At 34.2% G+C, this 12,646-nt stretch overlaps 1 protein-coding gene across 13 annotated transcripts in view; it reads left to right on the forward strand.

Annotated features, from left to right (window-relative positions):
- The window catches only part of NBEA (neurobeachin), a 664,613-nt gene that overhangs the window by 105,967 nt on the left and 546,000 nt on the right, over positions 1-12,646 (forward strand). The window lies entirely within an intron of this gene.

Genomic DNA, 12,646 nt, shown 5'->3' on the forward strand with positions numbered 1-12,646 from the left:
CTAATCGATTTAAATGTATTTGAAATATTTTAATCTATATCAGTTATTGTCCTTTTTGAAATTAAAATTGTCCCACCTTTAAGTTGGTTCCTTAGTCCTTTGACCTGACCCTGTAGTCTTCAATAGATTCCTTGCTATTTCCCATGACAAGATTTCAGACTCATCTTGAACATTTTGTTGTTTTCAATCCTGGAATCAGCCATTATTCTATGAATCCTTAGTTTCTATTAGTGTGAAATTGAGGACTTTGCTGTGTTTTAATTTGACCTTCTCTAAGTTACATCTATATCTATATCTCTTTTCTATATTGAGAATACTAGTTGTCAAATGTACAGAGGATAATAGGATTAGGAAAGCCCGTAGTTACACATATAACAGTCTCTGAACAGCACTACCAGTATTACTCTACTGACATTATTATGGAAAATGGTTCTTTTTTTTTTTTCATATATTCTCTTCATTTTCCTTGCCATTTCTTAATAGTTTAAATATGTTATAGGCTGAGTTGTATTTCCCTTAAATTTTTATTCTGAAGTCCTAGATCCTAGTAGCTTAGAATGTGATATTTGGAGATAGGGTCTTTAAAGAGGTAATTAAACTTAAGTGAGGCTATTAAAGTGGGTCTTAATTTAATATGAATGGTATCCTTATAAGAGGAAATTAAGATACAAACATGCACAGAGGGAAATTTATATGAAGATACAGGGAAGAGAAGAGGTTCCAGAAGGAACCAAGTCTGTTGACATCTTGATTTTAGACTTCTAGCCCCCAGAATTGTAAGAAAATAAATTTTTGTTGTTTAAACTACCTGACTTTGGTACTTTGTTGTGGCAGCCCTACCTAGCAGACTAATACATGGTATGATCTACGCTATGAGTATATGTAGTTATTACATTACTATTCTGAATTTTAAACATTCTTTAATTGTAGTCCTATGAGTACTTACATATTTAAGTTTCATCATACTGCTTATATTGATGTATTTTGGCTATCTGAAGCTCATTCTGTAGTGTGTTTCTCTAGAAGGGCTAATGGGAATAGTATTTCTTTCTTTTTTTTTCTGATTTTATTTATTTATTTGACAGAGAGAGATCACAAGTAGGCAGAGAGGCAGGCAGAGAGAGAGGGGGAAGCAGGCTCCCCGCTGAGCAGAGAGCCTGATGCTTGGAGCTCCATCCCAGGACCCTGAGATCATGATCTGAGCTGAAGGCAGAGGCTTAACCCACTGAGCCACCCAGGCACCCCAGGGAATAGTATTTCTTAAAAACTGCATTTCATTATTAGTTTGTTAGGGGTATTTACACTTGAAAGGCATTTGCCTGCTTATAAAATCCTTGACTAACATTTCTTTGAATGTCTTTAAGTATGTTCCTAATTTTCTTCTGGATTAAAATGTTTTGTTGAAAGTCTGATGACAGTTTTAGTATCCTTTCTGTTATAGGACACTTGTTCTTTTTGCCTATGTGTTCAAAGGATTTTTTTTTCTTTATATCTAGTAATTTTGCTAGATATGTCTTGGTCATTTGGAGTTGATTTCTCAGATGAGTGGTGTGTACTTTCAGTATGTAGTTTTGCATCTTTTTATATTTCAAAAATTTTTTCTTACATTGTTTAGTATTTGTGTTTCCTTACTTTGGTTTTCCTTTTCAGAGACCTGATTATACATGTTTGATTTACTTATCTTTTATATATGTCATTCTGTGTGTGTGTGTGTAGTCAAATTATTTTGGGGGTTTCTTTTCGTTTGAAGGACTTTGTTATTTTTTGTAGGGTGAGTCAGCAACAAATTATCTCAGTTTTTATTTTTTTGTGAATGTATTTCATTTTGCTTTCAGATAGCTTTTCTGGATGTAAATTCTTGGTTGAAAGGTTTTCTTTGAACACTTTGAATGTTTTATTTCACTGTGTTCCGGCCTCCATTTTTTTAGGTGCGTAGGCAACCTTTTTTTTTTTTTTTTTCCCCAAAGCTTTTATTTCTTTATTTAACAGACAGAGATCACGAGTAGGCAGAGAGACAGGCAGAGAGGCAGGCAGAGAGGAAGCAGGCAGGCAGGAGGAAGCAGGCTCCCCGCTGAGCAGAGAGCCCGACTCAGGGCTCCATCCCAGGACCCTGGGACCATGACCTGAGCCAAAGGCAGAGGCTTTAATCCACTGAGCCAACTTTTGATCTTATAAGTGAAGTCAACTTTTGAAGTCAGCTTTTGATCTTATAGGTGAAGAGTCATTTTTCTCATGCTGCTATTGTCTCCCTGTCTTTGGCTTCCAGCACTTTTACTATGATTTTTCTGTTTGTAGGTTTCTTTGCTTTTATTTTTCTTTGAGTTCATGGGCTTCTTGAATGTGCAAATTAGTGTTTTCCAAAAATTGGGGAAGTTCTCAGTTCATTAAGTTTTTGAATACTTTCCTCTTTTTTCTTTCTTCTTTACTTCTGCTATTCCCATTCTGCATATGTTGGTATATTTGGTTGTTTCCCACATTTCTCTGAGGCTCCAGTAATTTTTCTTTACTCTTTTTTTCTTTTTGGTTTTTGGATTACATAAGCTTTATTAATTTATTTTCATGCGTGCTAATTCTGTCCTCTGCTTCTTCAGATCTTTTGTTGAGCATCTATAGAAAAATTTTCTGAATTGAAAATTCACTTATACTTTTCAGCTCTAGAATTTCCATTTGGATTCTTTTTATAGTATTACTCTCTTAATTGATATTCTCTATTTAATAACTTTTTCAAAGATTTATTTACTTATTTCAGTGAATGAGTGAGAGAGAGAGTGAGAGTGAGAGTAGGGGCAGGGGCAAAGGAAGAGAAACTCAAGCAGAGTCCATGCTGAGCCCCATGTGGGGCTTGATCTCATGACCCTGAGATCAGACCTGAGCCAAAACCAGGAGTCAGACGCATAACTGACTGGGCCACCCAGGCTCCCTGATAGTCTCTATTTAATATGATATTGTCACCATACCTACATTTACTTCTCTAATTACAGTTTCCTTTTAGTTTTTAGAATGTATTTTTATTGGCTACTTTGGGTCTTTTTCTGTTAAATCTGACATCTGTTTGCTCTCACTGGCAGTTTCTGTTGCCTGCTTTTTCCCATATGTATGGGTTATATTTTCCTGTCTCATTCCATGTCTCTCAATGTCTGTTTGGAAAATGTCCCTACTCTCTTTTTTCTTTTAAAAAATTATAATAACTTTATTGAAATGTAATTTACATATCATATAATTCACTCCTTTAAGTATACAAATAAATTATTTTAAGTAACTTACGGAGTTGTACAGACATCACCACAATCCAATTTTAGAAGATTTCTGTCACCCAACATGCCTATTGGCAGTCACTCCTCATTCTCATCCCCATCCTATTCATACCATTTATATAACAATTGTGCTTCTGAAAATCCTTCAAGGAATAATTTAGTGAGTAATGATATTTATGCATAAGCATGCTTATTATGCCTTAATATATAATTTTGAAATGCTGGAAGTAATCTAAATACCAAAAATGGAGTAAATATAAGAAAATTATCATATTTTAATAATAGATTATCTTTATAGTCATTTAAATTGCATCATAATTAAAAAAAAACTAAAAATGTTATATTTAGTTAATTATGATGTAAGGTTGTTTTGCTTCTACAAACCAAAGTAGGGAATATGTTATTTGCATTGTAAACTGAGAAACTTAAGGCCAGTCATTATTTAAATAAGAATATGTTTTATTATACTTACTACATTGTATTTCCCAAAAAGATTTTATGATTTCCCAGAGAATATATTAAATATCATTTATTCCATTGTAAGTAATAGGAACAAAATGAAAATAAAGGTTTTATTCCAGACAGTAGAATGTACATATATTTCAGAATTGTTAAAATGCCAATGTGGAAAAGCTAATTACGGTATTTAACAATACATTTGTCAGTATTTCAGTCATTATTTTTAGAAAGCAGGTATTCTGAGTTCTTAAGCAAGATAGACATATAAAAGAAGATAGGAAGAATTAATGACCTGTTTCAGACATTGTTTTAAAAATAATAGTAACCATGAGCTAAACAGAGTGATATCTTCAATGTTTTCTAGTACTTTTCACTTAAATTCATTGAAGATTTTAAGAACGAATTATATTAGTAATTACTGGTATAAGACTTTCAGCTGAAAAAAGATTTTATTGCTTAAGTTCAGTGTGTGGTGAATAACACTGGTGATTTCATAGTCGTACTTAATGGTTGCTGTGTTTCTCAAAGCAACCAACTCTCTTATACATGTTGTTAAGTAAAGGAAAGGGCACAAAAAAGCAGAAAGAAGCAAAAAAGAGCCAAAGAAAGATATTTAAAGAAATAAGAACTGAGAAGTGGTAGGTTTTAAGCAATGGTAGAAAACAAAAGTTTGTGATTGAATTGAATCCAGAAAGAAGACCAAAATCAAGGAAGAAATACGGGTAATATATTTTTAGTCTTAAAAGTATGAGTGCAATTAAATATAAAGTGGATGTATTTTGTCAAAAAGAGATTAGAAAATAAAAATGCCAAAGTGTTTAAAAAAAAAAAGAGGAATGGATAATTTTATTTTAAATTCTGAATTTTCCCTGAATAAGGAAAAGTCATTTAAAGTAGCTTTAAAATAACTAGAGGAAAAACTGAAAGGATTCTATTTGGATGAATTTCCTTATAAAACTTTAAGATTCAGAGAACATTTGTTAAGGCATTTCTATGCATGGAGCACTGTTACAGGCATTATGGAACATGCAAAGCTGTAAATTACCTTTAAGGAACTTTTAACCGTATAAGGAAGAAAAACATACAAAAAGTTAAAAAGTAAAGTTGGTTGAATTTATAATCATGATATAATCTGAGAACAGTAAGTCCATTGGGATCATGGAAAAGGATTCTGATTGTAGGAACTGAGAAATGCTTCATAGAGAAAGATAGCTTTAAAGCCAGTTCAGTCAGGCTCGTGAAGCATCTAATCTTTGATTTTTTTTTTTTTTCCTGTGGGGATGACAATTAGAATTTGCAAAACAATCTTTTAAAACCAATCTAATTACAAAATTTCTTAATTAAATTTTTGAGTAGAGTTGACACGTTATGTACATTTTAGGTGTATAGCATAGTGATTTGACAAGTTTATACATTATGCTATGTTCAATACAACTGTAGCTTTTTGTCACCATATATCACTATTATAATATCATTGACTATATTCTTTTTTTTTTTAAAGATTTTATTTATTTATTTATCAGACAGAGATTACAAGTAGGCAGAGAGGCAGGCGGAGAGAGAGGGAAAAGCAGGCTCCCTGCTGAGTAGAGAGCCCGATGTGGGGTTTGATCCCAGGACCCTGGGACCATGACCTGAGCCGAAGGCAGAGGCTTTAAACCACTGGGCCACCCAGGTGCCCCTCATTGACTGTATTCTTAATGCTGTGCCTTTTCTTCCTGTGACTTACTCATTCCATAACTGGAAGCTTGTATCTGTAGTCCCCTTTACCCATTTTGCCCATCCTCTCTATCCTGCTCCCCTCTAGCAACCATTATCTTCCATATCTTGGCTGTTATAAATAATGCTCAGTAAACATAGGGGGTGCATATATCGTTCCAAATTAGTGTTTTCATTTTCTTTAGGTAGATGTCCAGTAGTGAGATTACTAGATTATGGGGTATTCCTATTTTTAATTTTTTGAGGACCCTCCATATTTGTTTTCTGCAGTGGCTGAAAATAAACTCAAAAACTCAAATTCGAGTAAGGACCTAAATGTGAGTCCTGAAAACCATAAAAATCCTTGGAAAGTACACAAGCAGTATTTTCTCTGACATTGGCATTTACAACATTTTTCTAGATATGTCTCCTAAGGCAAAGGAAACAAAAGCGAAAAAAACTATTAGGACTGCATCAAAATAGAAAGTTTTTGCACAATGAAGGAAGGAAACCACTCACAAAATGAAAAGGTAACCTACTGAACAAGAGGAGATATTCACAAATGATATCACCGATAAGAGGTTAATATCCAAAATATATAAGGAACTCATGCAACTGAGCTCTAAAAAAAAAAAAAAAAGTCCAATTAAAAAATGGGCAGAGGACCTGAATAGACATTTTTTTCAAAGAAGACATCCAGATGGCCAACAGACATGTGAGAAGATTTTCAACATCACTAATCATTAGGGAAATGCAAATCAAAACTACAATTAGATATTACTTTACACCTATGGCTAAAATAAAAAGACAAGAAGTAAAACTGTGTTTGCTTAATTAATTAATTTCAGAAAATAGTCAGCCTGATTTCTGATTTTGTCCATGTTGGAATACTGGTACTGAATATGTTGGACTACTGTAAATAATTATAAAAATGGGCAAAATATACAAAACATCTGTTTTTGACACTTGTCAATACCAGCACAGGCCTGAGATCATTGAGAGTAGGAATATATTTAATGAGCTTGGTATTCACCCTTGAGATCTGACTGAGACCAATAAAAATACTTCCACATATTTTAGCTGTGGAGGCAGCTGAGCTGAGGATGTTGAGATCAGAAATTCAGGGCAGCTTGAAACAGCTAGAATATGTGGAACGGGGCAAAAAAGGAGCAAGCTGTTGGGGTAGGGGCAAAAGTCTTTCTGAGGATTTCCTGTGCATTCTTTGCCAGGTGTAGAGCTGTACATTAACAGCAGGGGGAAGTGGGTTCCATGAACCTTAGCAGAAAGCAGGTGTTCACTTGTAGCAGAAGAGAGGTAGGAGAGGTCACACAATTGTTTGAGACTGTGGAGTACCACCCCAATGAGGGAAGGTTTATTTCTACATCCTTGGGTGGGCAGTAATTATTTTATGAATGAATGACAGTAGTGACACAGAAGTTTTGGAGTTTTACTCTGCTGGATTATAATTACTTAAACATGTGTCCAACCAGATCATTTCTACAAAGTGTATCTTTTATGATTATGTAATATTGATTGCTTTTGCAATTAATTTTTAAAATTTCTAGCCTTTCAAAATATCCATTCTGTGCAACTGCATGCATGTGAAAAACTTTTATTCATATTAGAAGAATGAATTACATGAAATTGCTTAATATTGGCAAATGATTACTTATTTTGATATAAGTTTCTCAGTATCATTGTTAAATATTTCTCTTGGATATTGGTTGTTATCAGTGAAGTGTTTCTTTTTATTATTTGAAATGTTGTACTTATAGTGCTCATACTTGGTATTTCTGCCATTATCATAATTTTTAAAGATTTGATTTGGTGGGGGCACCTGGGTGGCTGAGTCAGTTAAGTGTCTGACCACGTCATGATCTCGGGGTCCCGGGATTAAGCCTCATGTCAGTCACAAGCTCTGCACTCAGTGTGGAGTCAGCTCTCTCTCCCTCTGCTCCTCCCGCTGGTTATATGGTCTTGGTCTCTCTCTCTCTCTCTCTCTCAAATAAATAAATCTTTAAAAAGAAGATTTGATTGGGTGAACAGTTATCCATTGTGTTGAAGTACTGATTTCATGCACTGAAGTTTTCTGTGCTGATCTAGTTGCCATTTGTTGACATATGTTTGTGACTATAATCTTTTCTTTACATTCTTGTTAAGAGGTGGTAGTAATTAATGATTGTAGGGCATGCAATTAAACAAAATTCATTAGTATATCAAATATTTATTATATTCAAGGAACTGTTCTAAGCTTTTAGGATTAAAAATGATCATGGTTATACTTTTTATGAGAATATCCCTAAATGTTTATGATTGAGAGTTGTTATGTGTACCGGAAAGGAAATATAATGCAAATGCTATTAAAGTTCTGTGGAAGGATGATCAATTTCAGCTACAAAGGCTTTCGGAACTCTGTGGAAAAGTCTTTTAGGGGATGCCTAAAGTCAGTCAGTTAAGCATCTGCCTTTGGCTCAGGTCATGATCCCAGGCTCCTGGGATCAAGCCCCACATTGGGCTTCCTGCTCAGGGAGCCTGCTTCCTCTGCCTGCTGCTTCCTCTGGTTGTGTGTGCTCTCTTTCTCTCTCTCTCTCTCACACAAATAAGTGAATAAAATCTTTTAAAAAAAAGTTTTTTATGGTTCTTGAAAAATACATGAATTTCAGAGGATGAGCGGGATGTGATGATAGAATGAGAGAGCAGGCATGCTTATAGGGATAGAAGCAAGGAAGTGTAGGATGTGTTTATGGATTAACCCATTAAGCCATTAATCCACAATCAGGCATGGCTTTCTGGCAGAATACAGAGTAGGTATGCTGAGTGGTTTATTTATGGTGGAATGTGAGGATGATTATGATAGGTTGAAACCAAGTTATTGAGCATTTTGAATATCAAAATCCTCAATGACTTGGTTTCTAGTCATTTGGAATTATAAAAAAATTGTAGCAGAAGAATGGATTAATCCTACTTATGTATTTTCCTAGAGAAGTTTGGAAATTTAGATACTAGAGTCTGAATTATTTTTAATGAGCTCAGTTGGATTATTCATTTTGAAGGGAAAATTCTACCATGCACAGGTAGCAACATTCTCTTAGTTATATGCCAGGAAATGTAATTCATAGAATGTTGCAATGTCTTTCCCTATTAAAATCAGCAACACTTGTCACATAGATATCCTGGAAGAGCAATAGGTATTGCCATATATATGTTATTCTTACATAATTTCAATGGAAAATGGCTATATTCTTGGCATTGATGAAGTTTTCAGATGTTAGTATTAGAAAATAACAACTCTGCTCTTGTAGTAATCAGATAAACTTAATTTGGTTGAGTTTTGCAGTATTCTGGAATATGTTCTGATATTCTTGTTAAGTAATTCCAGTTTAGGTGATTAGGGTTCTACCCAATGAGGCTTTGCCTCATTAGCAACTATGTTACAGATATCTGAATGTTCACTATCATAAGTGTAATATGCTATTACGTAAAATTTATAGTAAATGTTTTATGAGTGACATTTATGAAAAAAATATTGAACATAGAAAAATTTGTATAATACCAAGTAGAAAAGGACACAATAATAGCAGCTACCATTTTGAGTTGCTTTTTTAAAGGTCCTTGTATTGTTCAAAGTACTCTATTTACTATTTTACCTGTTAAGTGTGTAACAGATGAGAGGTAGATAACTTGTGGATGGATGCACATCCAGTCAGTGATAGAGTTAGGATTCAAACTTAAGTCTAACTGATTTTGAACGTAATGGCTTTGCACTGTATAAAACTGACAATACAGTCATTTTTACTTTTTTAAATTTCAAAGCTTTTATTCAAGTTTTACTGAGATATAATTGAGACTTAACATTGTATTAGTTTAAAGCATAAAACGTAATGATTTGATGTATGTATATATTGTGAAATGATGACCACAATTGACACATACAGCAACTCACATAGTTATAATTTTTAGTGTGTACTGAGAACTTTTAAATCTCTTTTAGCAATTTACATATATACAATAAAGTATCCAATCAACATTTTGTATATTTTATCTTCAGAACTTACTCATCTTCAAAGTAGAGGTTTATACTCTTGTCTGCCCTCACCAATTTATCTACCCCCAGCCTCCACCCTGATCATTCTTTGTATCTATGAGTTCTTTGTTTGAGATTCCACATATATGTAAGGTCATATAGTATTGGTTTTTCTCTGTCTGACTTATTTCACCTAACATAATACCCTTAAAGTCTATATGTTGATGCAAATGGAATGATTTAATTGTTTTTATGGCTGAATAACATCCCTTTGTGTGTGTGCGTGTGTGTGTTTACACACACACACCATATTTTCTTTATCCATTATTATAAATAATGCTGCAATGAACATGGGGATACATATATCTTTTTGAATTAATGTTTTTGGGGTTTTTTGGCTAAATATCAAGAAGTGGAATTGCTAGGTTATATGGTAGGTAGTTCTATCTTTAAGTTTTTTTATAAACTTTTTAAAGTTTTTAAAAATTTATTTGAGAGAGAGAGAGTGAACGATCATACACACGTGCATGCCTGTATGTGTTTGTGTGAGGGGGAGAGGGGAGGAGCGGAGGGAAAGAGAGAGAATCCCAAGCAGACTCCACTTGAGTGTGGAACACAAGGTGGGGCTCAATCCCAGACCCCAAATCCATAACCTGAGCCAAAACCAAGGATCAGACTCTGAACAGACTGAGCCACCCAGGTGCCCCTCTTTTTTTAAGTTTTAGAGAATATGTCATACTATTTTCCATAGTTGTTGCACTTACATACCTACCAACAGTGCAAAAGGATTCTCTCTCTTCCATATCCTTGACAACACTTGTTATATATTTTGTCTTTTTGGTAGTAACCAATAATTGCTATTCCAACAGGTGTGAGGTTAGGGTTAGGGTGGTGGTTTTGATTTGCATTTCCCTAATTAGTGATCCTGAGCATTTTTTCATGTGCCAGTTGGCCATCAGTGTGTCTTTTTTTGGAAAAATGACTATCAGATCCTCTGCCCATTTTTAAATCAGATTTTTTTTGATGTGAGTTATATGAGTTTTTTATATATTTTGGATAGTAACCCCTTATCAGGTATATGAATTGCAGATATTTTCACCTATTGATACCTTGCTTTTTCATTTTGTTGATGGTTTCCTTCACTGTGCAGAATCTTTTTAGTTTGATGTAGTCCATTGGTCCACTGGTTTATTTTTGCTTTTGTTACCTTTGTTTTTGTCAAATCCAAAATATTCCTTAATATAAGGTAACTTTACTGGCTAGAGCCTGTGTTCCTCTTCCTGCAGTTGCTATTCCCATCATTTACACATTGCTTTTCTCAGTATGATGTCATCAGCATAAGGAAGCACCACTACTCTACATGATTAAACTCCAATCTGCCCTTGGGTCATCCAACTCCTTGACTCTCCTCTTCCTTATTTGATCTTCTTCTCTAGTGTTTTATTTTTATTTACTTATTTTTAAAAAGATTTATTTATTTATTTATTTGACAGAGATCACAAGGAGGCTGAGAGGCAGGCAGAGAGAGGGGAGGGGGGAAGCAGGCTCCCTGCTGAGCAGAGAGCCCGATGTGGGGCTCGATCCCAGGACCCCGGGATCATGACCCGAGCCAAAGGCAGAGGCTTTAACCCACTGAGCCACCCAGGCATCCCTTTTTCTCTAGCGTTTTAATGTCATATCAACTCTTCTCCCAAGTTCCCTCAATTAAATACTTTTATTTCTACAAACTAACTGATATGTTTTACTCCTTCTATCGATAATTAAATCTTTCTTTTGATCAGTGCTTTGCAACATAAGTAAATAATCAAATTTTATTTGTGAAATTTTACTTGAAAATGATTGGATTAGAAACATAAATATTAAACATTTTGAATATGTATAATTCTACCTAAATGCCTATTAAAATGTTTATTTTTTTAATACCAAGGCAACCAGTGAAGAAGGCAAATTAAATTGGTTTAATGTTGCCAATATTACTATCTAATATAGTTTACTCATAATTTCATTCAGATATTACTTTTTAAAATATTCTTTTTTTTATTGTAGTTGTTGCCTATTTCTTTAGTACAGGAGGGACTGAAATACAATCTTTATTTTAAGCTAGAACATGTGTTAAGCCCAACTGTTACCTCTAGATTAGGAAGTAAGAATCTGTGAGTTACATAAACAGATTAAATTTTGAAACTCTGAGGTGGCAGATAAAGTTCTATATTCCATTTAATTGGGAAGAGAAGGCAAGGTTCAATCCAAAGTACCGTAATTTTGTTAGCTTATTTCTTATATCAAAATATGTAAATGTGCTTACATTTAAAGGACAAAAATTACCAGCCATAGCCAAATATATATAAATTTTCATTTATTATGTTGCTCTTGTATTGGTAGATGCTTAATAAGTGGTTTGTGTCCAAGTTCAAGGAAGGGAGGCTCTCTGATACTAGTTTAAAAGTAGAAAATGGGCTAAATTTGGCCTGATATGTTTGATCTGCACAGTGTTTTTGAACATTTGCATTAAATTACAAATTAGGTGATTTTATAAAGATGTGCAGAGTTCATGTTTCTTTTGAAAAATACTTGAAGAACTGGCAACATGGTACAAAAATGGATTTGAGCTGAGCATTGAGGAGCACTTTTAGACAGGATATACATTGTCTAGACTGAAGAAATCTCCATGTAATCTACTTCATTTATGCACGTATTTGTTTGCCTCCCGTAAGAGTCCGAGTTTGGAACATTCAGTTTACTCTTACTGTAACATTAGAGTAATGAAATGGGGCCACATTGGTTATATGATTTCTTTGACACTTATTAAATAAAGGTACAGAGATAATCAGTGGTAGATTCTGGATTATAATCCGGATCACTTCAGCATTAATCCATTAATACTATGAGAGAGAAGACGACATTGTGTCGTGGCACTATCCCTTCCAGATCTTAATCTAACATTCAGTTTTCATAGTTGTAAGTTGAAAATAATCATAATAACATCATGTGATTTTTGCAAAGGTTAAATATTTCTGTTTGTCAGGTTTATATCTGCAGAGAAATTCTGACCATTCCTAACAATACTGTGTTTTTTGTTTTTTTTTTAAGATTTTCTTTATTTGATTGAGAGAGAGAGAGCACAAGAGTAGGGTGAGAGGCAGAGGGAGAAACAGACTCCCCGTTGAGCGGGGAGCCCAGTGTGGGACTCGATCCCAGGACTTGGGGATCA

The sequence above is a fragment of the Lontra canadensis genome, unplaced genomic scaffold, assembly GCF_010015895.1.
Source record: "Lontra canadensis isolate GAN:19392208 unplaced genomic scaffold, GSC_riverotter_1.0 scaffold67, whole genome shotgun sequence".
Lineage (NCBI taxonomy): Eukaryota > Metazoa > Chordata > Mammalia > Carnivora > Mustelidae > Lontra > Lontra canadensis.